Source organism: Pleurodeles waltl, chromosome 12, assembly GCF_031143425.1.
Source record: "Pleurodeles waltl isolate 20211129_DDA chromosome 12, aPleWal1.hap1.20221129, whole genome shotgun sequence".
Classification (NCBI taxonomy): domain Eukaryota; kingdom Metazoa; phylum Chordata; class Amphibia; order Caudata; family Salamandridae; genus Pleurodeles; species Pleurodeles waltl.
The window spans coordinates 670,206,597-670,233,774 of record NC_090451.1 but is presented as its reverse complement, the minus strand read 5'-3'; the positions used below and the strand labels follow the sequence as shown (position 1 = coordinate 670,233,774).

General features: G+C 48.1%; 1 long non-coding RNA gene across 1 annotated transcript in view; it reads right to left on the bottom strand.

Moving 5' to 3' along the window:
* LOC138267753 (uncharacterized) overlaps positions 1-27,178 on the bottom strand; it is a 188,150-nt gene that overhangs the window by 95,157 nt on the left and 65,815 nt on the right. Inside the window, exon 2 of the long non-coding RNA XR_011199861.1 lies at positions 19,663-19,706. This is a non-coding gene — a long non-coding RNA (uncharacterized lncRNA). The remainder of the gene's footprint in view (positions 1-19,662; positions 19,707-27,178) is intronic.

The window sequence follows — 27,178 nt, the reverse complement described above, 5'->3', positions numbered from 1 at the left end:
CGACTCTCCACGGCGAGAGGGACCCGTCCACCAAAGGGGAAGTCTCTAGCCCTTTTCGTTCCTGCAGAAACCGCAGCTTCTTTTGTCCAGTAGAAGCTTCTTTGCACCCGCAGCTGGCATTTCCTGGGCATTTGCCCATCTCCGACTTGCTTGTGACTTTTGGACTTGGTTCCCTTGTTCCACAGGTACCCCAGATTGGAAATCCACAGTTGTTGCATTGTTGGTTTGTGTCTTTCCTGCATTATTCCTCTAACACGACTTCTTTGTCCTTAGGGGAACTTTAGTGCACTTTGCACTCACTTTTCAGGGTCTTGGGGAAGGTTATTTTTCTAACTCTCACTATTTTCTAATAGTCCCAGCGACCCTCTACAAGGTCACATAGGTTTGGGGTCCATTCGTGGTTCACATTCCACTTTTGGAGTATATGGTTTGTGTTGCCCCTATCCCTATGTTTCCCCATTGCATCCTATTGTAACTATACATTGTTTGCACTGTTTTCTAAGACTATACTGCATATTTTTGCTATTGTGTATATATATCTTGTGTATATTTCCTATCCTCTCACTGAGGGTACACTCTAAGATACTTTGGCATATTGTCATAAAAATAAAGTACCTTTATTTTTAGTATAACTGTGTATTGTGTTTTCTTATGATATTGTGCATATGACACTAGGTGGTACTGTAGTAGCTTCACACGTCTCCTAGTTCAGCCTAAGCTGCTCTGCTAAGCTACCATTATCTATCAGCCTAAGCTGCTAGACACCCTATACACTAATAAGGGATAACTGGGCCTGGTGGAAGGTGCAAGTACCCCTTGGTACTCACTACAAGCCAGTCCAGCCTCCTACATTGGTTGTGCAGCGGTGGGATAAGTGCTTTGAGACTACTTACCACTCTTGTCATTGTACTTTTCATAAGAGAAAAATATACAAAACAAGGTCAGTGTATATACACATAGCCAAAAAGTTTTGCATTTCCTCTTTTCACTCTTTTCTAAGTGCTGAAAAGTACTTCTAAACTTTCTAAAAAGTACTAAAACGTTTAAAAAGTTTTTTTTCTGTCTTTCTAAAAAGTTCTGAAAACTTTTTTCTCTTTTTCTATAACTTTAACTCTCTCTAAAAATGTCTGGCACAGGCCAAAATGTTGATCTGTCCAAACTTGCATATGATCACCTTAGCTGGAAAGGAGCAAGGAGTCTCTGCATAGAGAGAGGTTTGAGTGTAGGGAAGAATCCTTCTTTGGAATTATTGCTTAACATGCTTAGAGAACAAGATAAGGCCATAGGGGCCACATCTGTTGAAAAAGTAGCAAATGGTTCCCAATCTGATCCAGGGACTCCCCCAGGAAAAGATTCAGGAAAGAAACTTCCTAGCCTGCCCATTACTAGACAGTCTAGCATAGTTGGTAATGATGGAGAGCCTCACCATACAAATAGTGTTGTCTCACATCATAGCAAAAGCATTTATTCTCACCATACTGGTAGTGATGTTTCTGTTAGCCAAGCTGTTAGGGTGGCTTCTGTAAGGGACAGGTCTCCTTCTGTTCATTCTTCTGTGTCTAAGAATGTCCCTCCCACCAACCCCGATGACAGAATGTTAGAGAGGGAACTCAATAAATTGAGAGTGGAACAAACCAGACTGAAGCTCAAAAAGCAACAGCTGGATTTGGATAGACAGTCTTTTGAACTAGAGAAAGAAAGACAGAAGTTGGGTTTAGATACCCATGGTGGCAGCAGCAGTATTCCCCATAGTCATCCTGCAAAAGAGCATGATTCCAGGAATCTGCATAAGATAGTTCCCCCTTATAAGGAGGGGGATGACATTAACAAGTGGTTTGCTGCACTTGAGAGGGCCTGTGTTGTACAGGATGTCCCTCAAAGGCAGTGGCCTGCTATCCTATGGCTATCATTTAGTGGAAAAGGTAGGGATAGGCTCCTTACTGTGAAAGAAAATGATGCTAATAATTTCCAAGTTCTTAAGAATGCACTCCTGGATGGTTATGGCTTAACCACTGAACAATACAGGATAAAGTTCAGAGAGACCAAAAAGGAGTCTTCACAAGACTGGGTTGATTTCATTGACCATTCAGTGAAGGCCTTGGAGGGGTGGTTACATGGCAGTAAAGTTACTGATTATGAAAGCCTGTATAACACAATCCTGAGAGAGCATATTCTTAATAATTGTGTGTCTGATTTGTTGCACCAGTACCTGGTAGACTCTGATCTGACCTCTCCCCAAGAATTGGGAAAGAAGGCAGACTAATGGGTCAGAACAAGGGTGAACAGAAAAGTTCATACAGGGGGTGACAAAGATGGCAATAAGAAGAAAGATGGTGAAAAATCTCAAGATAAGCATGGGGATAAGGGTAAAACCAAAGATCCCACTTCAAATCTTAAACACTCTTCAGAGGGTGGGGATAAAACAAATTCTTCCTCTTCTTCTCAACCCACACACATTAAAAAGCCTTGGTGCTTTGTGTGTAAAAACAGAGGCCATAGGCCAGGGGATAAGTCCTGTCCAGGTAAACCCCCTGAGCCTACCACCACTAATACATCAAGCTCTAGTGCCCCTAGCAGTAGTGGTACTAGTGGTGGGACTGCTGGCAACAGTCAAGCAAAGGGTGTAGTTGGGTTCACTTATGGGTCCATCATAGAAACTGTGGTAGTCAGTCCCAAGACAGTTTCTGTCACACCTAGTGGCATTGGCCTTGCCACACTGGCTGCTTGTCCCCTTACAATGGATAAGTACAGGCAGACAGTTTCAATAAATGGTGTTGAGGCCTTGGCCTACAGGGACACAGGTGCCAGTATCACTTTGGTGACTGAAAACCTAGTGCACCCTGATCAACACATCATTGGACAACAGTATAAGATTATTGATGTCCATAACTCCACTAAGTTTCTTCCCTTAGCTATAATTCAGTTTAGTTGGGGTGGAGTTACTGGCCCTAAGCAGGTGGTGGTATCACCTAGCTTACCTGTAGACTGTCTCTTAGGTAATGACCTAGAGGCCTCAGGTTGGGCTGATGTAGAGTTTTATGCCCATGCAGCCATGCTGGGCATCCCTGAGGAATTGTTCCCTCTCATTTCTACTGAAATGAAAAAGCAAAGGAGAGAAGGCCTGAAAACTCAGGATCCCTCTCCATCAACAGGTAAAAAGGGTATCACAGTATCCCCTAACCACCCTACCATTCAGGATACCATTCCTGTGGTGGGAGAAACCTCTCCTAGGGTGGCACCTGTTCCAAGGGAATCATCAGTTGGCAAAACTGTACTCCCTGAGGTAGAAGTACCTCTCTGTGGGATAACTAACATTGGTGAGAAAAAGAGCACCATTTTAGTTAACATGGAGCATCCTTCCAACCCTCCCAGAGAAACTTTAGTGCAGAAACCCTGCACTGCCTCACAACACTTAGGACAGCATACCTGCCCTAGTGTGGAGCTGATAGGACAGCATCCCTGCCCTGCTCCAACTCAAGAGAAACAGCATCCATGTTCTCTCTTCCAGCCATATGGACAAAGTTTTTGCCCAGCTATGGCTTTACTGAGACAGCATCCCTGTCTGGCATTTCGATCATTACAAATAGGTTCAGTGGATAATTCCCACTGCTCTAAACTAAAACTTACTGATAGAAACTCTGAAAATACATCTTCACATTGTTGCTTAGCTAAAAAACTTCAAACAGGGTGGTTTACATCCCCACAGGGAAGTAACCATATAGTGGATGATAAAGGGAGTAACCAGTCTATTGCAGAGCTACTCTCTACTTATCACCACTTAGACAATAAAGTCTCAACTGGCCAAGGTTAGCCTTATTGTCCTTCGTTTGGGGGGGGTTGTGTGAGAAAGTAGCCTCTTTCTAGCCTTGTTACCCCCACATTTGGCCTGTTTGTGAGTGTATGTCAGGGTGTTTTCACTGTCTCACTGGGATCCTGCTAGCCAGGGCCCAGTGCTCATAGTGAAAACCCTATGTTTTCAGTATGTTTGTTATGTGTCACTGGGACCCTGCTAGTCAGGACCCCAGTGCTCATAAGTTTGTGGCCTATATGTATGTGTTCCCTGTGTAGTGCCTAACTGTCTCACTGAGGCTCTGCTAATCAGAACCTCAGTGGTTATGCTCTCTCATTTCTTACAAATTGTCACTAACAGGCTAATGACCAATTTTACCAATTTACATTGGCTTACTGGAACACCCTTATAATTCCCTAGTATATGGTACTGAGGTACCCAGGGTATTGGGGTTCCAGGAGATCCCTATGGGCTGCAGCATTTCTTTTGACACCCATAGGGAGCTCTGACAATTCTTACACAGGCCTGCCACTGCAGCCTGAGTGAAATAACGTCCACGTTATTTCACAGCCATTTTACACTGCACTTAAGTAACTTATAAGTCACCTATATGTCTAACCTTTACCTGGTAAAGGTTAGGTGCAAAGTTACTTAGTGTGAGGGCACCCTGGCACTAGCCAAGGTGCCCCCACATTGTTCAGAGCCAATTCCCTGAACTTTGTGAGTGCGGGGACACCATTACACGCGTGCACTACATATAGGTCACTACCTATATGTGGCTTCACAATGGTAACTCCGAATATGGCCATGTGACATGTCTATGATCATGGAATTGCCCCCTCTATGCCATCCTGGCATAGTTGGCACAATCCCATGATCCCAGTGGTCTGTAGCACAGACCCTGGTACTGCCAATCTGCCCTTCCTGGGGTTTCACTGCAGCTGCTGCTGCTGCCAACCCCTCAGACAGGCATCTGCCCTCCTGGGGCCCAGCCAGGCCTGGACCAGGATGGCAGAACAAAGAACTTCCTCTGAGAGAGGGTGTGACACCCTCTCCCTTTGGAAAATGGTGTGAAGGCAGGGGAGGAGTAGCCTCCCCCAGCCTCTGGAAATGCTTTGTTGGGCACAGATGTGCCCAATTCTGCATAAGCCAGTCTACACCGGTTCAGGGGACCCCTTAGCCCTGCTCTGGCGCGAAACTGGACAAAGGAAAGGGGAGTGACCACTCCCCTGACCTGCACCTCCCCTGGGAGGTGTCCAGAGCTCCTCCAGTGTGCTCCAGACCTCTGCCATCTTGGAAACAGAGGTGCTGCTGGCACACTGGACTGCTCTGAGTGGCCAGTGCCACCAGGTGACGTCAGAGACTCCTTGTGATAGGCTCCTTCAGGTGTTGCTAGCCTATCCTCTCTCCTAGGTAGCCAAACCCTCTTTTCTGGCTATTTAGGGTCTCTGTCTCTGGGGAAACTTTAGATAACGAATGCAAGAGCTCATCCGAGTTCCTCTGCATCTCTCTCTTCACCTTCTGCCAAGGAATCGACTGCTGACCGCGCTGGAAGCCTGCAAACCTGCAACATAGTAGCAAAGACGACTACTGCAACTCTGTAACGCTGATCCTGCCGCCTTCTCGACTGTTTTCCTGCTTGTGCATGCTGTGGGGGTAGTCTGCCTCCTCTCTGCACCAGAAGCTCCGAAGAAATCTCCAGTGGGTCGACGGAATCTTCCTCCTGCAACCGCAGGCACCAAAAAGCTGCATTACCGGTCCCTTGGGTCTCCTCTCAGCACGACGAGCGAGGTCCCTCGAATCCAGCAACTCTGTCCAAGTGACCCCCACAGTCCAGTGACTCTTCAGTCCAAGTTTGGTGGAGGTAAGTCCTTGCCTCACCTCGCTGGGCTGCATTGCTGGGAACCGCAACTTTTGCAGCTACTCCAGCCTCCGTGCACTTCCGGCGGAAATCCTTTGTGCACAGTCCAGCCTGGGTCCACGGCACTCTAACCTGCATTGCACGACCTCCTAAGTTGTTCTCCGGCGACGTGGGACTTCTTTGTGCGACTTCGGGTGAGCACCGTTTCACGCATCCTCGTAGTGCCTGTTTCTGGCACTTCTCCGGGTGCTACCTGCTGCTGAGAGGGCTCCTTGTCTTGCTCGACGTCCCCTCTCTCTCCTGGTCCAATTTGCGACCTCCTGGTTCCTCCAGGGCCACAGCAGCGTCCAAAAACGCTAACCGCACGATTTGCAGCTAGCAAGGCTTGTTGGCGTTCTTTCGGCGGGAAAACACTTCTGCACGACTCTCCACGGCGAGAGGGATCCGTCCACCAAAGGGGAAGTCTCTAGCCCTTTTCGTTCCTGCAGAAACCGCAGCTTCTTCTGTCCAGTAGAAGCTTCTTTGCACCCGCAGCTGGCATTTCCTGGGCATCTGCCCATCTCCGACTTGCTTGTGACTTTTGGACTTGGTCCCCTTGTTCCACAGGTACCCCAGATTGGAAATCCACAGTTGTTGCATTGTTGGTTTGTGTCTTTCCTGCATTATTCCTCTAACACGACTTCTTTGTCCTTAGGGGAACTTTAGTGCACTTTGCACTCACTTTTCAGGGTCTTGGGGAGGGTTATTTTTCTAACTCTCACTATTTTCTAATAGTCCCAGCGACCCTCTACAAGGTCACATAGGTTTGGGGTCCATTCGTGGTTCACATTCCACTTTTGGAGTATATGGTTTGTGTTGCCCCTATCCCTATGTTTCCCCATTGCATCCTATTGTAACTATACATTGTTTGCACTGTTTTCTAAGACTATACTGCATATTTTTGCTATTGTGTATATATATCTTGTGTATATTTCCTATCCTCTCACTGAGGGTACACTCTAAGATACTTTGGCATATTGTCATAAAAATAAAGTACCTTTATTTTTAGTATAACTGTGTATTGTGTTTTCTTATGATATTGTGCATATGACACTAGGTGGTACTGTAGTAGCTTCACACGTCTCCTAGTTCAGCCTAAGCTGCTCTGCTAAGCTACCATTATCTATCAGCCTAAGCTGCTAGACACCCTATACACTAATAAGGGATAACTGGGCCTGGTGCAAGGTGCAAGTACCCCTTGGTACTCACTACAAGCCAGTCCAGCCTCCTACATCCTGTGACATCCTGTTGTCCCGGGGGCCCTGTAGAGCTCAGATCCCGACTTCTGCTCAACGCGGGTACTCCATCGAGGGCCTCCCTGTTGCTCCTAGTGACGTTGGATCTGGCTGCACACCTCCGGCGTTGCAGAGGCAGGCGCAGCCCTCATGAGGATCGGCACCTCCAGCAGCAGTGAATCGTTCCCTAGGCGGGAATTGGCGGTGTCTGTGGTAGCCGATCAATGGATGGGGTATCGGCTCCCCCAGAAAAATACTGGTCTCAACTCCCAACTCAGATGGCTATAAATTGGGAGCAGAGATCGAGGCGGCAAGGTGGCTGTGCCTAATGTTCACCTCCCCCGGTCTGTGCTGAGAGAATTGCTTTGCAGTTGCTGAGCTGCATCCCGCGCCCCGGTGCATCTGCGTAGTGCTGCTGATTTCGAACGTACACTGGCCTGTGGCAACGGTCTGAAACGCCTGTAGGGAGGCCCCCGCACAGCGAGGCCTGAACCTATGGGAGACTTTCATTTGTGTGAGTTGGGCCTGCATTCTGACAGTTCTTGCAGAGGCTGCCTTGCCCATGGCCCACAGGCTGGCACTTGAAACTCCAGGAATGTGAGCCCAAAATGAGCTGAGCCCTGCTCGGGGACCCCAGTGAAGGCAGGAGCAGCAGGGTTCCTCCTCCCCCTCCAAGGGACCCCTCGAGGTGTGAGTCTGGGAGTGCCAATTGTGCTCACTGCACAAGTTGCGCCTCTGTTCCCTGAGGGACCTGATATTTGGGTGGTCAGCCGGGCCCTGCTTGAGAGACACCCCTCAGTGCCATGTGGGGGCCGACTCGAGTGAGGAGGTTGGAGGTCAGTGTTGGTGAGCTGGTCCCGGCGCCCCTTCGGGAAGGATGACACTGACTGCAGTGACCACTGCCTTGGCTCCCTTCTGCGGAACGCTATAACCCATTACTCATAGTACACATGGGGCAAGGACTGAGCACCCTTGGCACACAAAAAAAAGACCAGTACACGCCCCACAGAATGGCAGCAGGCCTGCAAATGGAGGACTCTGACCAGCCGTGGGACCATTGGAGGCCAATGGGATCCCAGATATTGGTAGCCATTGAGAGATCCAGCAGAGAAGTGCAGGCAAAGATTGAGACCACGGCAACAGATGTCAACCTGCTGCATATGGACCTGCGCAAGGTAGCAGAGAGATCAGTCAAACAGAGCAGCAGGTGTCCCGGATGCAAAAGGAATTCACTGAGTTGAAGGCCAGGATGACTGCACTCGAGTCCTGGTCACAGGCACTGGAGGTGCAAGAAGAGGACGTAGAAGGCCTATCTGGCAGATGCAATTTGCATTTTATGGGGTCCCCGAGGAGGTGAAGGGAGTGCCCCAGAGATGTTCCTGGAGGACTGGATCAAAATAGCTTTACCATCTGTGAAGCGGTCGTAACTCTTTACACTAAAAAGAGCACACTGGTTGCTGGACCCTCTGCAGCTCCCGTGAGCCCATGGCACATGGTAATATCAAAGATCCTAAACTACAGCGACCGGGACTCAATCCTACAGGCGGTGCACTGTATAGGGCCCCCCCCCCCTCCGAGAATGACACTATGGGGGTCATTCTGACCCCGGCGGTAATTACCGCCATGGCGGAGGTTGGCGGTAGCACCGCCAACAGGCCGGCGGTGCTCCGCCGGGCATTCTGACCGCGGCGGTACAGCCGCGGCCAGAAGCGGAAAGCCGGCGGTGTACCGCCGACTTTCCGCTGCCCGTCAGAATCCTCCGCGCTCCGCAATGGGGATTCTGACACCCCCTACCGCCATCCTGTTCATGGTGGTTCTCCCGCCAGGAACAGGATGGCGGTAGGGGGTGCCGCGGGGCCCCTGGGGGCCCCTGCCGTGCCCATGCCAATGGCATGGGCACGGCAGGGGCCCCTGTAAGAGGGCCCCACAAAGTATTTCAGTGTCTGCCTAGCAGACACTGAAATACGCGACGGGTACAACTGCACCCGTCGCACCTTCCCACTCCGCCGGCTCAATTCTGAGCCGGCATCCTAGTGGGAAGGTTGATTTGCCCTGGGCTGGCGGGCGGTCTTTTGGCGGCCGCCCGCCAGCCCAGGGCAAATCTCAGAATCACCGCCGCGGTCTTTTGACGGCGGTACCTTGGCAAGGTCAGAATGACCCCCTATATCTATTTTTCCAGACTACATAAGAGCTGTCCAAACACCGAGGCAGTCCTTTAGTGGAATTAAGCAAAAACTCAAAACTGTGGATCTCACCTACATGCGGCTTTACCCGGCAAAATGAAAAGTGCTGCATGGTGTCTGTTCTAATTTCTTCTCGTCCCTGGAGGAAGCCTGGGACTAGTTAGAGATCCGACACGCTGACCGAATTCTGGCAACAACGTCGGGGACTTCTGCTGGAGGTGCCCGAAGGGGCTAGAAACCAGTTTCTGCATCGACCAGAAAAAGTAGGCACAGATGACGATCTGCATCAGGGACAAAGATGAGGGTCCTGCGAGGTGGAACTCTGGACCTGAAACAGCAGTGATAGGAGAGGGAGATAGGCAGCCAGGGTACTGGTTTAGTCAGTTACTTCTCCCGCAGGGGCTGGCTCGGATGTGGTGGAGGACATGCAGCTCACGTTGTAAGAGACCACCGTGAACTGATGGAGGCTGTGGTCGGAGGTTGATGCTGCTTCAGGTGACAATTGAGAGTACTGGGTGGATCGGGTAGCGTGAACAGACGGGGGCGGATGTCGTGCCCCATAAGGTATTGCTATAATCTTTACTTGTTTCTCTCCTCTGGTCCCACCAAGGGGGTAACATTTGACTTTGGTCCGATGGAGACCAGCACTCTGAGAAAAGTGACTCGCAGGGCCTGCAGGGCCTGCTGGGGCTGCTTCATCAATTGGGACCATAGATATGCTGGAGCCTTGTCCCCTTCTAACCCTTATCCTCACACCCCGTCTTCCCCTGTTCTAGTCACGTCACCTCCTTGAGAGTGTTTTTTAGGGCACAGTTGTGTGTGCCTATTACTAGGGTTACCATAGGGATGGACTTTGTGATGGGGCACCTTAGGGATAGCCTGGCCACACCACACTTCTTGATTGATCTTTGCTATGGTTGGACAAGGATCAGTCCCTGCACACATAGTTCTGATACTGGGTTAGGTTATAAGGGGGGCGATGATTGCTGGGGTGGGGAGACACTTGTTTGGTTCCAATGTGTTTACCCAGGGTGGGTGTTGAGTGGGCAGTTGAGGGTTTATGGTTCATTACAAGTAGCACAATGTGGCTCTAGTTTGGTGGGGAGTGTCTCTCTCTGGTGTGTTTGTGGAGGGGATGTGGGCGTCATTTAAAAAATCACCTCAGATGGATGAGAATATTTGGTTTCTCATTTGGAACGTGAGAGGCCTGAATTCGTTTGTTAAAAGATATAGGACGCACTCATACCTTAGAAGAGTGGGGGCCCAAATTGCACTGTTACAGGAAACACATCTGTCAGACAGCAAAGCCCAAAAACTGCAGAGGAGGTGGAGGGGACAGCTCTTCTTGTTGACATATGCCTCCTACGCCAGAGGGGTCTCTTTATATGGGTGGCACCTCAAGCCCCATTTCAGTTGCGCAGCCACATTGTGGATGTGGCATGGCGCTATGTGCACGTACATGGCATGTTGGATGGCAGAGAGATCTGCCTTCTTAATTTGTACACCTCCAACACTGATGATAGTGAAATGTTTGGGCAATTGGCGGCAGAACAAATACCTTATGTCGGAATGCCCATAGTGTGGGCGGGAGACTTTAACTCAGGGGTCTTCAAACTGGGGGGCGGGCCCCCCTACGAGTCCTCAAGTGATCCCAGGGGGGCGCCAGGCTCTGGCTAAAAACATTACACAGATAACAGTGGTTTGTTTTAAGTAGAAATATGTTATTGCATTTTTAAAAAGGCAACAGTACTTAACTGCAATGTTTAAATACGGCTAGACATATTTAAGCATTGCCATCTTTATAAAATAATTGAGAAAAATTCGGAGGGGGGCCCAATGATTTTAATTTTTCAACTGGGGGGGGCTCGGCATTAAAAAGTTTGGAGACCACTGCTTCAACTGTAACCTTGATGGCAGGTTTGACAGACACCCCCCAGGTTGGGTATGAACCCCCACATGGTCACGAGATTACACAAGACAATGGCTAGGTTGCAACTGTTGGATATATACCAGAGAATATTCTTGTTACACACCAACTCACAGGACCTATAGTCGCCTAGGCCATTTTTGACTAATGAACGACGGGTCTTTAAATTTCAGGCAGTACAATATCAAGTCTCTTTCCAGTCAGACTATGCCCCCTTGCTGCTAATGTGTAGCTTGAGAGGTAATAGGCTATACATTCCACTATGGTGATTGCAGCCGGTGTCCCAGGGCGACTCCGAATATAGGACTGACATACAACAAGTGCTGAAAGGTTATTTTGACACCAACTGGAACTGGGCAGGGTCACATGGGAGGAGTGGTGATCACTGAAAGTGGTAACCAGAGGCGGGAGCCTCAGTAAGACCTATGGCACCATTCGTAAGCTGGAGCGTGAGTTGCAGGAGGGGGAAGATTTCCTTACCAGACTGTAACAGCAATCGCCGGGATGGGCGGCGGGGGAGCTGCCTTGATAGAGGTGCAGAGACGCATGGCTGTTGTGTGGGACAGATTGGACTATCATTTGTGTAAAGACTATAGACAGAGATTGCATAGGGATGGGAATACTTCAGGGTGCATGCTGGCCTGGTTCCTCAGGCGGGAACGACACCCACCATCAATCCTTTACCTTAACCGATCAGGAGGTGGGGTGCCAATGGGGCAGGCAGCGATTAACTCACTACTTAGAGACCATTCAGCTGAGATATATGCAGGGCAGACAAGCATGGGGCCATGTGAGGTAACAGGTTTCCTGTACCAGGTCCAGGTGCCCCACCTAACACAGGCACAGGCGGTAAGTTTGGGTGAGGATATTCAATTAGAGGAGTTTCAAGAGGCTCTTTGAGACATAGCCCATGGTAAATGCCAGGATTCTGATGGTCTTCCGGTTCAGTACTATCAGGCGTACTCCACCACTCTGCTGCCGGCCCTGCTGGAGATCCTGGGTGAGTCCCAGACAAAGGGTATCCCGCTGACCCATATGCCGGAGGCACACATAATTATGCTTCTGAAACCCAGCAAGAACCCTGCAGATCCGAATTCATCTGGAGTGCTGTCCTTGTTTAATGTAGAAGTCAAGCTACCTGCAAAGGTCTTGGCATTGCGCTTGGGTGCGGTGGTGATTACACACTTGGTACATAGTGACCAGTGTGGTTTTATGCTGGGCACAGGTACCCACATGAATCTATAGATTCTCTCACATGTAATGCATGAGTCCAGGGGAGAAGCGATGGAAGCAGCATTGGCTGCCTTGGACATTGAAAAGGCATTTGACACCTTAGCCTTGGACTGTCTGTGGAAGCTGCTTGAACGGATGGGGATGAGCGTACCTTCTATACCACTCACCAAGAGCCAGGGTGCATACCAGGCATGTAGCGTCTGAAGCCTTCAACATTGAAAGAGGAACTAAGCAGTGGTGCCTGCTGTCTCCGATCCTATTCATGCTCCCAAAGGAGCCATTAGGGATACACCCGAGGTCCGCGCTGGAGAGTTGGGGCATGCGGGCGGGTGACTACACATAGGGGGTCATTACGACCCTGGCGGTCGGTGGTAAAGCGGCGGTAAGACCGCAAACAGGCCGGCGGAAAAAAAATTGAATTATGACGCTGCGGTCATCCGCCACTTCACCATTCCGACCGCCATGGCGGTGAAGACCGCTGGGCTGGAGATTGCGGTCTCCAGCCCGGCGGTCCTCACTAGACCGCCGACGGTATCAGGACCCTGCATACCGCCATGGATCTCGGGTGGTTGGGAACCGCCATGAGATCCATGGCGGTAGGCACTATCAGTGCCAGGGAATTCCTTCCCTGGCACTGATAGGGGTCTCCCCCACCCCACGCTACCCTCCACGAATCCTCCCCCCACACCCCTGCCACCCCCAAAGGTGGCACAACCCCCCTCCCTACCCCGACCCCGAACATGCACATATACACACCCCTACACGCACACACCCCCAACATGCACATATACACACCCCTACACGCACACATACACCCCGACAAAACATACCCGCACACATATAAACAGACATGCACACCGTCCGACCCGCACACATTTCACATACACACAGCACCCCCCTGCATACATACACTCACTCACTCACCCCCTCTACACTTTTACACGCACACCCCCATGCACGCACACAACACACAACATCCCCCCACCCCCTTCCCTAACGGACTATCAACTTACCTTGTCCGTTGATCCTCTGGGAGGGGACGGGATCCATGGGGGCAGCTCCGCCACCAGAACACCGTCACAGAACACCGCCACACCGAATCATGGGACGTGATTCAGTGGGCGGTGTACTGTTGATGTGGCGGTGGAGGTTAAGCAACCTCCACTTTTCTGCCATCCGCCTCTATGGCTGCTGGCAGCTTTCCATACAAAAAAGGATGGCGGCCTGCCAGCGGTCATAATAAGCGGCACGGAAGACCGCCACCACTGGCGGTCTTCAGCACGGCGGTACCTCGGCGGTCTTGCGAAAAGACCCCCATAATATTTTAATGTACGTGGGCAACACTCTGCTATACGTAATAGACCCGTAACAGTCAGGACCTCAGCTCCTGTACCTTATGGCCACCTGATGGCCAGGTTCAGAGTAGGAGCAGGGACTCTACATTAACAGACAAGACAGCAATATTCCCCCTGGCAGCATTGGCTGAGACAGAGGAGGCTCATCTTCCTGCGCTTGGTCCACCTTGGGAAACACAACAATTTCATTACCTGGGGATGCAGGTGACACATGACCCGTGACTATACTTTGACCTTAATATGGGGAGAGTGTTGGATGGCCTTGAAAACTCTGTAAGATTTTGGAGCACGCTGCCGCTGTCGGTCATAGGTAGGGTAGCACTAAGTAAAATGGTGCTATTGCCCAGGTGCCTCTACTCCATGCAAAATGTGTTCTGCATCCTACCAACCTCCCTTTTCAAAAGACTGGAGGCCCTGTTGGTGTCCTTGGTGTAGGCAGGGAGGCAGAGTAGGGTACGGCTAGCAACCCTAAAACTGGACATGACGAAGGGAGGCTTGGGTCTCCCAGACCTACAATGTTATACTACCTGGCCGGGATGCTCCAATACTCAGTAAAGTGGTGTGTTGACAACTCCAACTGAGAAAAAATACTGCTGAGGGGCTCAACCATTATAGAGGACCTCCCCAGATTGCTTACGAGAGGCCATTGACAGCCAGTGGGAACCCCCATGATAGTCTGACAGGTATCATAAGCTTGGGAAAGGACAGTCACCCACATCATACGGCGGGCACCTCATGCAAAACTACTTCCCATATGGTGGCTACACCCATACACACACATACGAGCATCTATGAATGTTACACTGTGGCTGGAGAGTGATTGTCAGAGAGCAGGAGACTTATTTCTGAACACTGCATTTGTGACATTAGAAGAGGCATAGGCCCGGGCGGTTTCTGCAATACTCCAGCATATCACACAGAACCAGGGACCTATGAACAACTTTCCAAGGCGAACCTAATGAATCAAACGTCCTGAGGGTAATGTTGGATCCTGGCTCCACTAAGGCTATCATCTCCCAATTATATACGGGTCTAAAGAATGATAGGTAGATTTGACCACCTTGCGAGCCAACAAGGACGGGGACGTAGAAGACCCTCTCTTAGACAGAGAATGGAGGCAAATTCTGCCTTTGGAGATGGTGTTTGGTAACACCAGGTTCAAGCTTTCACACTTCTATTACCTGCACAGGGCCAATTTAACACCTCCCAATTGCACAGGGTGTACCCAGTGTGCTCCGGTGGGTGTACGAGATGCAGAGCCTCACCCACAGACTTTGCACATGTTACATGGGCATGTAGGATAATAGGTCCGTTTTGGGAGGAAGTAGTGGGGCAAATACAGAGAGTGACAGGTGTGAATGCTACCTTCACAGTGCCATATTGCCTGTTAGGACTGCTGCTACTCCTGAGGGCAAGGACCAAAATGAAGTACAGGTTTTCTCAGTTGTGACTGCGTCTAGCCAGGTGGTGCATTGTTATCCATTGGGAGAGCCCAGCTCCTCTATCGAAACACAAGTGGAGGGCGGACATACTGGAGTGGGTGGTGGCTGAGAAGTGCCGACTTTGTTGAGCCCGCAGAAACAAGAATGCGGAACAGGACATAGAACTTTGGGGTGACTTGATAGACCACCTGGGTCTTGAGAGAGATGGGGCGGCTGGGACTGTAGACCCACACTCTCCGCCAACTACAAGTGCGCTAGACCCCACTGGTGAGGGATCGCCGCGGCCCCCTCGCTGACCCTGTGACATCCGGGCTTTCCTGGGAGCTCCCTGATGGCCTGAAATGGATGGATGAGTGAGTACAATGATTGTTATGCATGTACGGGTCAAGGACAGTTAAATGTATGGAGCAAATTATGTTGTGGAGGCCCGCGGATGTGCCTCCCCTGACTCAGCGCTCTTCTCTCCTCTTCTCCAGTGACTTATGCAAACAACAGGATGTCTAACATGGGTAAGCCAGGGATCACAGTTTTGTGTGAGAATGGCAATCTTCCATCCTTTGCATGTGAGAATGCCCCCGGCACCCCCACCCCACTTCCTTGGTAGAACGGGCCTGCACTCACCCCTCCTCCTCCTGTGCCGGGCGACATCTCTCTCACGCCTGCCCTTTCCTCATTCAGGAGATGTGATTCTACACTGAGCTAAAAGTTTGTTATTGTTCAAAAAGTCTTGTTCACATCTGGAAGTTATCCTGACAGTTTTCTTTTGCACCTATCACATAACAGTATGTATCATGTCACACGTAAAGCCTGAATAAAGAACCCAGAGGAAAAAAAAAGATAATGGGGGTCATTCCGACCCCGGCGGGCGGCGGGTGCCGCCCGCCGGGTGGAAACCGCCCAAAGACCGCACCGCGGTCAAATGACCACGGGGGTCATTTCAACTTTCCCGCTGGGCCGGCGGGCGATTTCCAAAAGATCGCCCGCCGGCCCAGCGGGAAAGCCCCTGCAAAGAGGAAGTCGGCTCCGAATGGAGCAGGCGGATTTGCAGGGGTGCGACGGGTGCAGTGGCACCCGTCGCGATTTTCACTGTCTGCTAAGCAGACAGTGAAAATCTTTGTGGGGCCCTGTTAGGGGGCCCCTGCACTGCCCATGCCAGTGGCACCCATTCCCGCCAGCCTCTTCCTGGCGGTGTAAACCGTCAGGAACCTGCTGGCGGGAAGGGGGTCGGAATCCCCATGGCAGCATGGAGGATTCCCTGGGCCAGGGGAAAACCGGCGGGAAACCGCCGGTTCCCCTTTTCTGACCGTGGCTTTACCGCCGCGGTCAGAATGGCCCGGGAAGCACCGCCAGCCTGTTGGCGGTCCTTCCTCTGCCCTCCACCCTGGCGGTTTGAAACCACCAGGGTCGGAATGGGGGACAATGACTAAATTAATAAGGGAATTCCATCACTATCAGTCCATTAATCCTCATTCCATTCATAGTTCCCACCATCAACCCTGGTTGTGATGCAGCTTGGCTGACCTTACATCACAGGATGAACTCTAGGTGGGTGATCCGGCTATCCATGTCCAAGGAGGTGTCAGTTTTGTTTTGATAAAGAAACTGGACAAAGGGATAGTCTATTGGTGAGGGCAGGTTTGCCTTCAGAGTTTTACAACTAGTACAAAAAATAATGGACTGAGAGTAAAGAAACTACCCGATATAATTTAGTTAGTACCCAAAACGCAAACACACCAGCAAACATAGAAAAAACAAGCAATGATCTTGGCAGTCACTGAGCAGTAGGCAAGCATCAAAACACAGCACTTAAACACGGCACTTGCAGGTAGACTCATTGCAGGCACCAGCAATCAGAGATGAAGAATGAAGCAAGAGCCAGAATGGCCCCAGTAGCCATGGATGTAAGAGGATTGGAAACCACAAATGTCAGAGGATGCAGAGGGTCAGACTCCTGCCCTACACTTCCACACCCACAGGAGTCAACTGTGGAGTCCCCCAAGGATCGTCACTGAGTCCCACACTGTTCAACGTATACATGGCCCCTCTCACTGCCATCAGCAGAAGCCACGGTATGAGCATCGTTTCATATGCCGATGACACACAACTTACAATTTCCCTCACCGAAAACCCGGACATGGCGAAAAGGAACTTCCACTCAGGAATGGAAGCCTTCGCCACCTGGATGAGAGAAAGCTGCCTCAAGCTAAATTCCGACAAGACTGAGCTCATCATCTTCAGAAACGCCACCTCAGCTTGGGACGACTCCTGGTGGCCCACATCCCTCAGCGCCCCCTGCACCGACTGAGCACACCCGCAGCTTAGGAATCATCCTCGACTCCTCCCTATCCATGACCCACCAGGTAAACTCTGTCACCTCCTCCTGCTGGCACACACACTGCAAACTTCGGAAGATCTTCAGATGGATCCCAGCAGACTGTCGCCGGACAGTCACCCATGCCTTAGTCACTAGCAAGCTCGACTACAGCAACACCCTCTATGCTGACACCTCAACTAGAAACATCAAAAAACTACAACTCATCCAGAACGCTGCCACCAGACTCATTCTGGACCTTCCCTGCCGAGACCACATCTCCCAGCACCTGAGGAACCTCCAATGGCTACCAGTCAAGAAGCGAATCACCTTCAAGCTTCTCACCTTGATCTACACTGCAGCAAAGGGCTGGAACAACCTTCCCTTGCACCTCAGACAAAGCCCATCGCTCACGATCTTCAGGAAGAACCTCAAGACGTAGCTCTTCGGATGAGGACCCTCTCCTCCTCCCCAGCGCCTTGAGACCCTCAAGGGTGAGTAGCTGCGCTTTACAAAAATTGATTGATTGAAAAGAAAGTGAGATTAGCGCAAGTAAAAGCATCTACGGCAAAACATAGGAATGCAAACTTAGCACAGTAAATATGGAAGTCAGCACAACAAGCACAAATTTTGGCAAGCAAGTAGCCTAGCACACCTATCAATCCTATAGGTGAGGCAAAAATGCATACATTGATACTGGAATAAGCAATCTCCATAATTTAACAGAGGATGATGGAGTCAACATGGACCAGCAGATACAGCTGAACCCAGGAAGGCAAGGTTAAAATGAGTATTAGTGGCCACAACTCAAACTAGGAAATCAAACAGCTCTGGCATATCCAGCCGGTTGAATATTGGAAGGCAGACTCAGCACAGGCATCAGGAGAGCAAAAGTCAAGCTTTAGGAAGCTAAAGTCAACTCTAGGAATGAGCAACCAGGTGTTTATTTTTTTTTAATTGTTTTTCAACACTTACACTATACCCCTCTCCTTATTAGTCAACAGTACAGTTGTGTATGGCGATCATACCTCTTGTATTTCCACTGCAGGACATTTATAAGGGGTGAGTTGAAGCATGGTTCTATTTCCATACCTAGCCATCTCCTCCGTTCTGATCATTACATGACATTGTATCCCTCACTGGTGCCTGGCCATACTGATCTCCTGCCTTGCCCGGACCTCAGTAGTTTCTGTATTTCCAGCATGCTTTTTCGAACGTCTGAGGACAATCTCCTCCCTCATAGACTACTCTTTCAACCTCTATGCACATGTCCATTCCTTCTTGCCATTTTTCCTTCACAGTGACCCTTGAGCTCTGTCATCCTTGCACTATGCCTCACTTAGATACAACAAAAACAAATGTAGAAAACGTAAGCATTTTTCTCGGCAGATGCAAAGCCTAGTGTGACGGGCAGGCGCGGTGCGGCCTGTCCGTAAATACGACTTGTGCTGGCGCTGCCGGGACTAACCCGGCTCTAAAGGAGGTGACAGCGAATCCCCAGGAACTCCCGGCGTCAAAGGAGGAGCCGGGAGGTTTGCGCGCGGAGAAGAGAACGGATGAAAAAGCGTACGGCAGAGAGGAGACTGACGGCGGCGTAACCAGCAGCAGTACGGGAGAACGGAACTTCGAAGGAAGACCGAAACCAGGAGGAGAGTGTCCAAACATCATTGCAGTAACGTCAGTGGCACAGGAGGCGCACAGCGAAACTTCCAGCCACGCTTCAGGAGAAGCGTGGCATACTCCGGTGCGTCCTGGGACCGGCTTAATGGAAACCAGGGTGGTTGGGTGGGGAGAAGGGAAAAACACAAGTGAGAAGGAGACATAAGACTAAGGGGGAGTGGGGAGGACAAACAGGGGAGGAGTGGGAAGGCAGCAAAGTGGAGGAAGGGAAGGAGGGAGTCCAAATAAAAGACAAGGGGCAAGAAACACGAGGGCAGTAGATAATACACAGAAATACCTCTAGCCAAAACAAGACAGGCATAAAGGGCAAAAGGTGCAAAGGCAATAAAGAGAAAAGAACCAAGAGCCTAAAAGACAGAGAGGAAAAAAATAACCCAAGAAGGGTAAGGGAGAAGAAGGAAAAAATACAGTACAACAGGAAGTGTATATAGGGAGTAAGACAGAAAACAGAAGCCTACAACAAATGACAGACAAGTTGCAAGTAGACGATAAGTAACAAGAAAAGCATTAGAGAAGAAGGAGAGAAAACCCCCCTTCAGAGCAGAGAGAAGAAAGAGAGAAGAGTAGAAAAAGGAAGAACAAAAGTATAAAAAGAAAGGAACTTACCAATATCTTATCTCGTTCTTTCCCACACGCGCCTCCTGGCAGCCCTGAAAAAGAGGAAACCAAAGAAGAAGTGAAAGCCCAGTGGAAGACAGACGAAGAGGAAACAGCATAGCAAAAGGCACTTGTATGTCACGCCAGATATTCCTAACTTTAAAAAACTCACCTGATCTCACAAAACCTTTATCTTCGTGTCGTCATTGACCTATCTCGGTCAAACCTAGATTTACAAATTTGGGAGATTGAGATATTTCACATTTCACCTCCTTTTCCTAATCACTTATAACTTTCCTCCAAAAATCTGTACCTTATCCCACCCACGCACATTGTATGTAAAAAGGTGCGTTCTTTCACTACACATCTCATACAGTAAGGTCTCTGCAGTGATTAATTTGAACCAGTAGGTGCTGGTGGAGGAAACCAGCACTTATTTTTGAGGACCAGCAGTTATTTTTCCTCAGCAGATATTTACCAAGTGCTTGAGACGTAACAACATACAGATCAGAAAGAAGGAGGAAGAAAAAGATGGCAAAACTGTCTCAAAGGGAGAAAGCAGGAACCTACAAGAGTGAGATGAATGGACAGTGAGTGTCTGGTAGTGGATTAAAGATAGATGAGTTGGATTTGAGACCACTAGCGCAGTGTTCAACATGCCAGCGTTCAATTGCACTGACCGTACCGGCAGGCTTCTGGGCAGAGCTTGGGGTACCAGCAATTTTTCTTTCACAAATTAAGTACTGTCTGGGATTGTTTCGGACCCATAACATGGCTCCCCGTGTGATCTTATCCTTTAATCCTTAGTAGTTATTTGACTATGCCAGGCTGCAAAAGTCACTTGTGTCACCAACAGGAGTCTTTCACTCTCCCTTTTTCCATAGAAATCATGCTCGCACATCTGGAGTTCCATGTCAAGCCTTCGCACTGGGTCCGAGTGGTTGATGTGGACTTCCAATTTTTCGTTCCTGAACCGGACGACAACCTATTAGAACCCCAAGTGTTTGATCTTGGGATTGGCTTAGAAGATGCCCACATTCCCTCTCAAAAACAGAAAGTCATAAAGACCGGAAGCCCCAGGGAATCAAGCGTCATCCTCTTTAGCTGGACCGAGAACTTTACAAAATATAAAACAAGCATTTGCAATGGGTATCGCGTTTGCTCGAGTTCGAGCTATTAGTGTTGTAAATTCCTAACTGGACTTTTCTTGCCACATGAATTGAAAATGAAAAGTAAAACAGTTGACATAAGCACACCAATCTAAAGCTCCACGACCGCCATGAGCATGAGCGCGGAGAGACACAAAAGAAAAAAGAAGTGCGCTTGCAGTCAAACGTATCAGCAAACATGCAAGTATCCATGTAACAGGGTAGATGGCCAAGGCGGTAACAAAACTGCCCCAAGGAGGGACAAATGTAAAGCATTTACCAATAATAACAAAGGATTGTTGAAAGCCCACGAACAAGTGATAGTGATAGGCATGCAGTGGGGGTGGTTAAAAGCCCACAGATAGATTACAACACACTCAGAACTCTTGTCCGCTCGACCTAAAAACCAAATTAGTGCCAAAGGTGACAATTATAGTGGAGGTTTATCGAGAACCCAGAGACATACTAACCGGTGAAGAATGCTTTTCATTTGACATAAATGAAAGTGTATTTGAGCTCATAAAAAGAACTTCCAAGCTGTTGACTGAGCTTTCCACCACCACCCAGCTACATCTGCATGGGTGCTTCAGGGCCCCTAACATAATTATAGGTAAACATGCATATGCTTTTTTTAATCTTTTACCAAAGAAAAAAACACAAATACCGGCCAGTTAACATCCTCCATCATAGGTATCTACCTGCCTCCTCTGATTGGACCAATCAGCAATATCCGTCTCTCAGTATTCACTCCTTAGCAGCATTGGCCTTGCCATCTCTGAGTATCCTCCATTCGGTTGCATGCCACATACCCCTTTCATAGGGTGGTAAAAGCACGGGTCAGCTGCAGAATCGACCCATATTCTAGAATCTATTCAAGAATGACGTCATTGCCTCATTACTTCGACCCAAAGCTCCAACCCTTTACTTGGAATGGAAGCGGCTTCAAAGAAGAGTTGTGCACTGTCCATCCATGAGACAGAACAAGGACGTTTACATAGACTAATAGTGAGTCATGCTGCTTTCATGCACCAGAGCACCAACCCAAAATGGAAGCTTTGTGGCTCAGTCTAGAACTGAAGGAGACAGACCCATGAAATAGGGATGTGGCTTTAATAGACAGTACACCAATGCCCCCCGACTTGTGCATGTGGCCCAAAAGCCCTGTAATGTTCACATCTCACAGGGGCTAATCGAGTCACCTCAAGCAATATAGCACCCAGAGGTTGTAGTCCAGAGACATAGATTAAAAGACCTCCTCCACAATGACACACTTTGTAACCTGCCTTTCATATTGTGTGAGGTCATCATTGATTGAACCTTAGTTTGCGATAAGTGCAGATTCCCAATTCCCACACAGAAATTGTGTTATGGGACTCCAGGCAATATGACATGTTGCATCTCACTTGCCTAATGGCTGACTGAATTGTAGAATAAAAGACTCAAAGCTTAGTACAAAGTTGGTTCCTTCTGGCATCCACTTTCTTTACAGCTGAGTCTGGAAGCAGCAAACATGGGTGTCATCAAACGGCGCATCTAACAAGGGCACAAAAAGAGAAGTTCTCCACACTTTATCAGGTCCTGCTGATTAAATCCCTGAGAGACTGATATTAGGACATGCACTCACTTCTGCATCTTCAGTGATGACAACATTGCAATTCTTGCCTACCTTCCTCTTTGGAATTTCACTGATCAATTTCCTCTTTGGAACGATTCCTGTTTTTGAGCAGGAAGAAGAGGCCCTGTGATTTACTCTCACTCACATGAACATACTGTAATTTGATCGAAAGTCAATCGTTGTATTTCCTTAATTGTCATTCTGCCTCAGGAAATTCCACAAAATGTCACTCTTTTGGGGTAATTTTATAAGTGTGTAATATATATGCAAATGTTTTGATGTTTCGTGATGATTTACATGGTTCACAAACAACCAGAAAATAATAAAACATTTTAGAAATGTGTGCTTCGTGATTTACGTTTGGCATTGTTTTTCATCTGTTTCACAAAACCTGCATGCATCATTTCTACGTCTATTTCACATAAGGTGTTCCGCAAAACAGAAAAAAATGCTACTAGCCTTTGCTACACCAGCAATGGAAGGCTTGCCTTAACTTTAGGTGGCCGTCAAGGCGATGGGTTACCCTGGTTGGTGGGACCATGTGGTGTCTATTCCATCAAGCTGAAACTGCTTCTCCACTCCATGTGGACACTGGAAATGTAGCTCCAGTGGAACACCTGGCAGTATCCACATGAAAATTGTAATAATTGAAGTTCACAGAAAATGAAGAGTTTATTAGTAATAAGGATGTTCTCCAGGCCTACACCCAAATGTTGTGCCTCAATGTACCACCTGCCAAGATCAGAGACCATGAAACAAGTATTTGCAATGTAGTGGGTCTCGCGTTTACTCAAGTTAGTTCTATTAGTGTTGAAAATTCCTAACTTGACTTTTCTTGCAGCATTAATTGAAAATGAAAAGTAAAACAGTTGACATAAGCGAGCCAATTCAAAGCGCCACAACTGCCATGAGCATTAGCGCGAAGGAGACACACAAAAGGAAAAAGAAGTTCACTCAGTCAAACATATCTGCCATGTCAAACATGGAGGACTTCCACAGAAATGTATTTGATTTTATGGTGCGGCCTGGATGAAAACTATTAGAATGTCAGAGACACATGCATTGTACTGTTGTCTCAATTACCATTTTCGTTATGCTTTAATTATCTGCTTTTATTTCACGTTAATTTAATCCAGTAAGACTACATAGTGACACACCTATTCTACTTTTTTTATTTTATTTAAAAAAGAGAAAGAGTTGCCCAGGCTTCAGAGAGCTACCGACCGCACTTGTTCAGCTGGCCGCCATGTTCCCCTGTGCCAGTCAATGATAGCATTGGATCTTTCATAGATTCACATACGTAATTTATTCCACTTCACCAGGCCGAGAATTCACACAACACTGTACCTTGATTAACCAAGCCATTGTGAATTCTCTTTTTTAAATGCCACGCAAGTGAAAATCGAAAATAATCTTACTTGAAGTGGATTCCTTTTTTCTCACTAAAGCTTGCGGTGCTCTGTGCATGCGAGCATTGGAGATCAAGCTGGACGGAGCTACGGCAGCACCACCGCGAAAGGCGGGTGGCCGCGGTGCCGGTTTGTGGGCAGAGGCACCCTGCAGTCTGGGCCAGGGGAGACGCTTCTTGGTCCGTTTCAACTTCTGGGGCACAAGAGGTGCTGGAAGCATTGTTCCCATTTCGGGAGAGATGGCGTCGGGCGCCAGAGGTTTGGGGGCATTGTGGGCTGTGAGTTGGAAGCTCCTGACACATGACGCCACCCCGTACCCGGACGCGGGCATGTGCTAAGGGAGTCCCTCCGATCTTGTCCTTTCAAGCTCATAAGCTGTAAAAAGGTAAGGGGGCTCCCCTCAATTCTTTCTTGGAGTCATTGAGGGGGGTTGCCCCCACTGAGCCCCTAGTGGTCGGGGACCAATCACAAAGAACTAAGAGGGTGGCTAAAGGTATTCCTGCTGTACATAGGAGTAAGGGAATTATCCCTTTAGAAGACTCTAGGATCGCACCATCATTGCACTTCTCTTTTAAGACTCTTCCTTGGGGTGTTGAGGGCACGTATGATATCGCTCTCCCCATAATCACAGAGGGCACAATTTTAAGGATGCAGGGTTTGGAGAAATCAGACAAGAGGCTCACATTGCCACAAGCAGTCTGCTCAGCACTATTAGACCACCCCAAATGGGCTTATGAAACCCTCACAGACTCCATCTTCACCCTAGGTCCCATGGCCCACACCTCAGCCCATGTCTCCTCATTCTCCTAGCCCAGGAGCCCAGTTGGACTTTCAGAATCTTTTACTCTATTTAATGGAAGAGATTAGAGGAAAACTTGAGATCTTTGAGTGTAATCTAGAAAAGATTAAAGAGACCTGTCAGCCTATGGAGAATAAGATAAAGATACTGATGGAAAGGATGAGTAAAATGGAAGTTGCCCTTGAGGACCTCGACAAGGAGGTGGTCTCAAATAGACAAGAGATTCAACAATCAAAGCCTGAAGACAGGGTCCTCCAAGATAAATTAGAAATCTTGAAAAATAATATGAGAAGAAATAACATCAGGTTGCTGAATGTCCCAGAGAGGATGGAAGGTGATGAAATGAAAGTCTATGTGATATCTTTAATTAGAGATTCCATCGCTGCAGTATGATACCTTAACTTGGAGGAGGATATTTAAAGAGTACATCGAGACTCCTTTAAGAAAAACGTACCCAGAAAAAAAAACAGGAAAATATTGGTTAATTTTGGATCTTACTCCATTAAAGAGAGGATTTTGTCAGAAGCTCTCAAAGTCAATAGTTTCTCTAAGGGGGACTGGGCCTTCTGTACAATATCTGATGTTTCCAGGGCTCCGCAGGACAGGCAATGAGAGCTGGGGAAATATAACCAGGAACTCAGGTCTCTGGGGGCAACTGTCCAGGTGCGATTTCCAGAAGCACTTAGAATTATGTTGAATAATAAGATGCATAATATTAGGGATTCAACTGAAGTTTGCACTTTTCTGGAGCAGATTAAGGCATCTCGCTAAAGTATGTGATTTAAGTTGCCCAGCACTAAGAGAGCTTAGCCGGGGGTAATTTTTCTGATTCCCCCAGTAAAAGAAGTGAGGGTTGCGGGGTTGGGTAGGGAATTTGGGTCACTACCAAAACTTAGGTCAGTCTTTATCACAGAGTGTGGGAGCTTATGGGGAAAAAAAAAAAATGTGTCCTCATGGAGTGTAATACTGAAGATTAGATTATATTTGGGTTAGGTTGGAATGTCAGGGCACCCCTTTCCTGTAATACATGGAATCAAGTCTGCCTAGCTGAAGGTTTTATCTTGGAATGTAAACTGCCTTAGGGTTAGGGAAGAAGGCAGAAGAGTCTTGAGTTCTTGAGAGTGGTAGACGAATAGGTGATCATCCTTCAGGAGACCAATCTGCTACAGGAGGAGTAGGGAGACATACTAAAGCATATGAAATGGGTAGATAAATGTGTGACTACTACTCAATGATGTGTGGTTAAAGGAATCGCAATCTTATTTAAAAAATCTATAAGGGCAACTCTGGGCAAAGTCTCTGCTGACCCCAAAGGGCAATGGTTGGTTGTTGAAGCGAAAGTGTACAGGTTCTGGCTTACAATAGTAGGATATTATGGTCCCAATGTAGACGATCTGGCACCCTTTCAAGCCTTATATAACCAAATATTAACTTCAAAACACCCAATCCTGTTAGAGGGGATTTCAACATACTGTTGGATTCAGCTTTGGATAAGTTTACCTCTAGGGGTATTGTGAATTCACCTAAAACAAGAGCCTGGGTGAAACAGGCAATGGAAGATTTGGGCCTGGTAGACATTTGGTGTTGGAAGGGTGGCATCGGTACAAGATTTACCTTTTATAATAAGAAATACGTCCATCGTTCCAGGACTGATTTCTTTTTAGTACATTGAAGTTTGTGTGGGAAAGTTAAGTATGTTGGGCTCCGGGGCATTTTTCTGATCACTCAGCGGTGAAACTTAATTTTAATTTTGATAAGCCAATCACTCGTTCTAGATGGACGGAAAACCGGGTCTTGTTTCTGGATGAATTGATTATTGAGGGCTTAAATAGGGACACTAACTAATTGTTTGCTGTAAATTATGGGTCCACTACTCTACAAGTGGTTTGGGATGCTTATAAGGCCTATATAAGAGGGAGACTAATTAACATTGCTGCCTATAGACATAGAGAAGAGAAGAAACAAATAGGAGAGCTTGAATTTGCTATACAAGAGCTGCAGCTCAAGGCCCACGCGCTTTTGGACAAGCATCAATCAACTACTTTGGACGCTCAGATGAAGAGGGCCAGCGCAGACCTTGAGGCTTTTTAGAAACTAAGAATAGATGAAGATGGGAAAGCAGTAGGTTTATACATTATGAGTATGGGGAGGGTGCAGCAAACTTTTGGCATGGAAAACAAAAGTTGAACAGACAAGAATTAGTATTACATCCATTAATAATAAAGATACAGGTTGTTACTTCACAGAGGAGGCTGAGATAGAAGAGGATTTTATCTCTTTTTTTCTGAAATTATATTCAGAGGACTCATGGGCCACAGAGGAACAGATTAGGGGGTTTCTGTGTGACATTCCTCTCTTTGGGCTAGAGGAAACATCAAGGCATGAGTTGGAAGTAGAGATAGGCATGGAAGAGTTACAAAAATCAATAAAGAGCTTAAAAAGGGGGAAAGCACCTGGCCCTGATAGCCTACCAAATGAATTTTATAAAATACTTCAGGATGAACTGGCCCCCATCATGTTGGAATTAACTAATTAAGTTTTCTCAGAGGGTTTA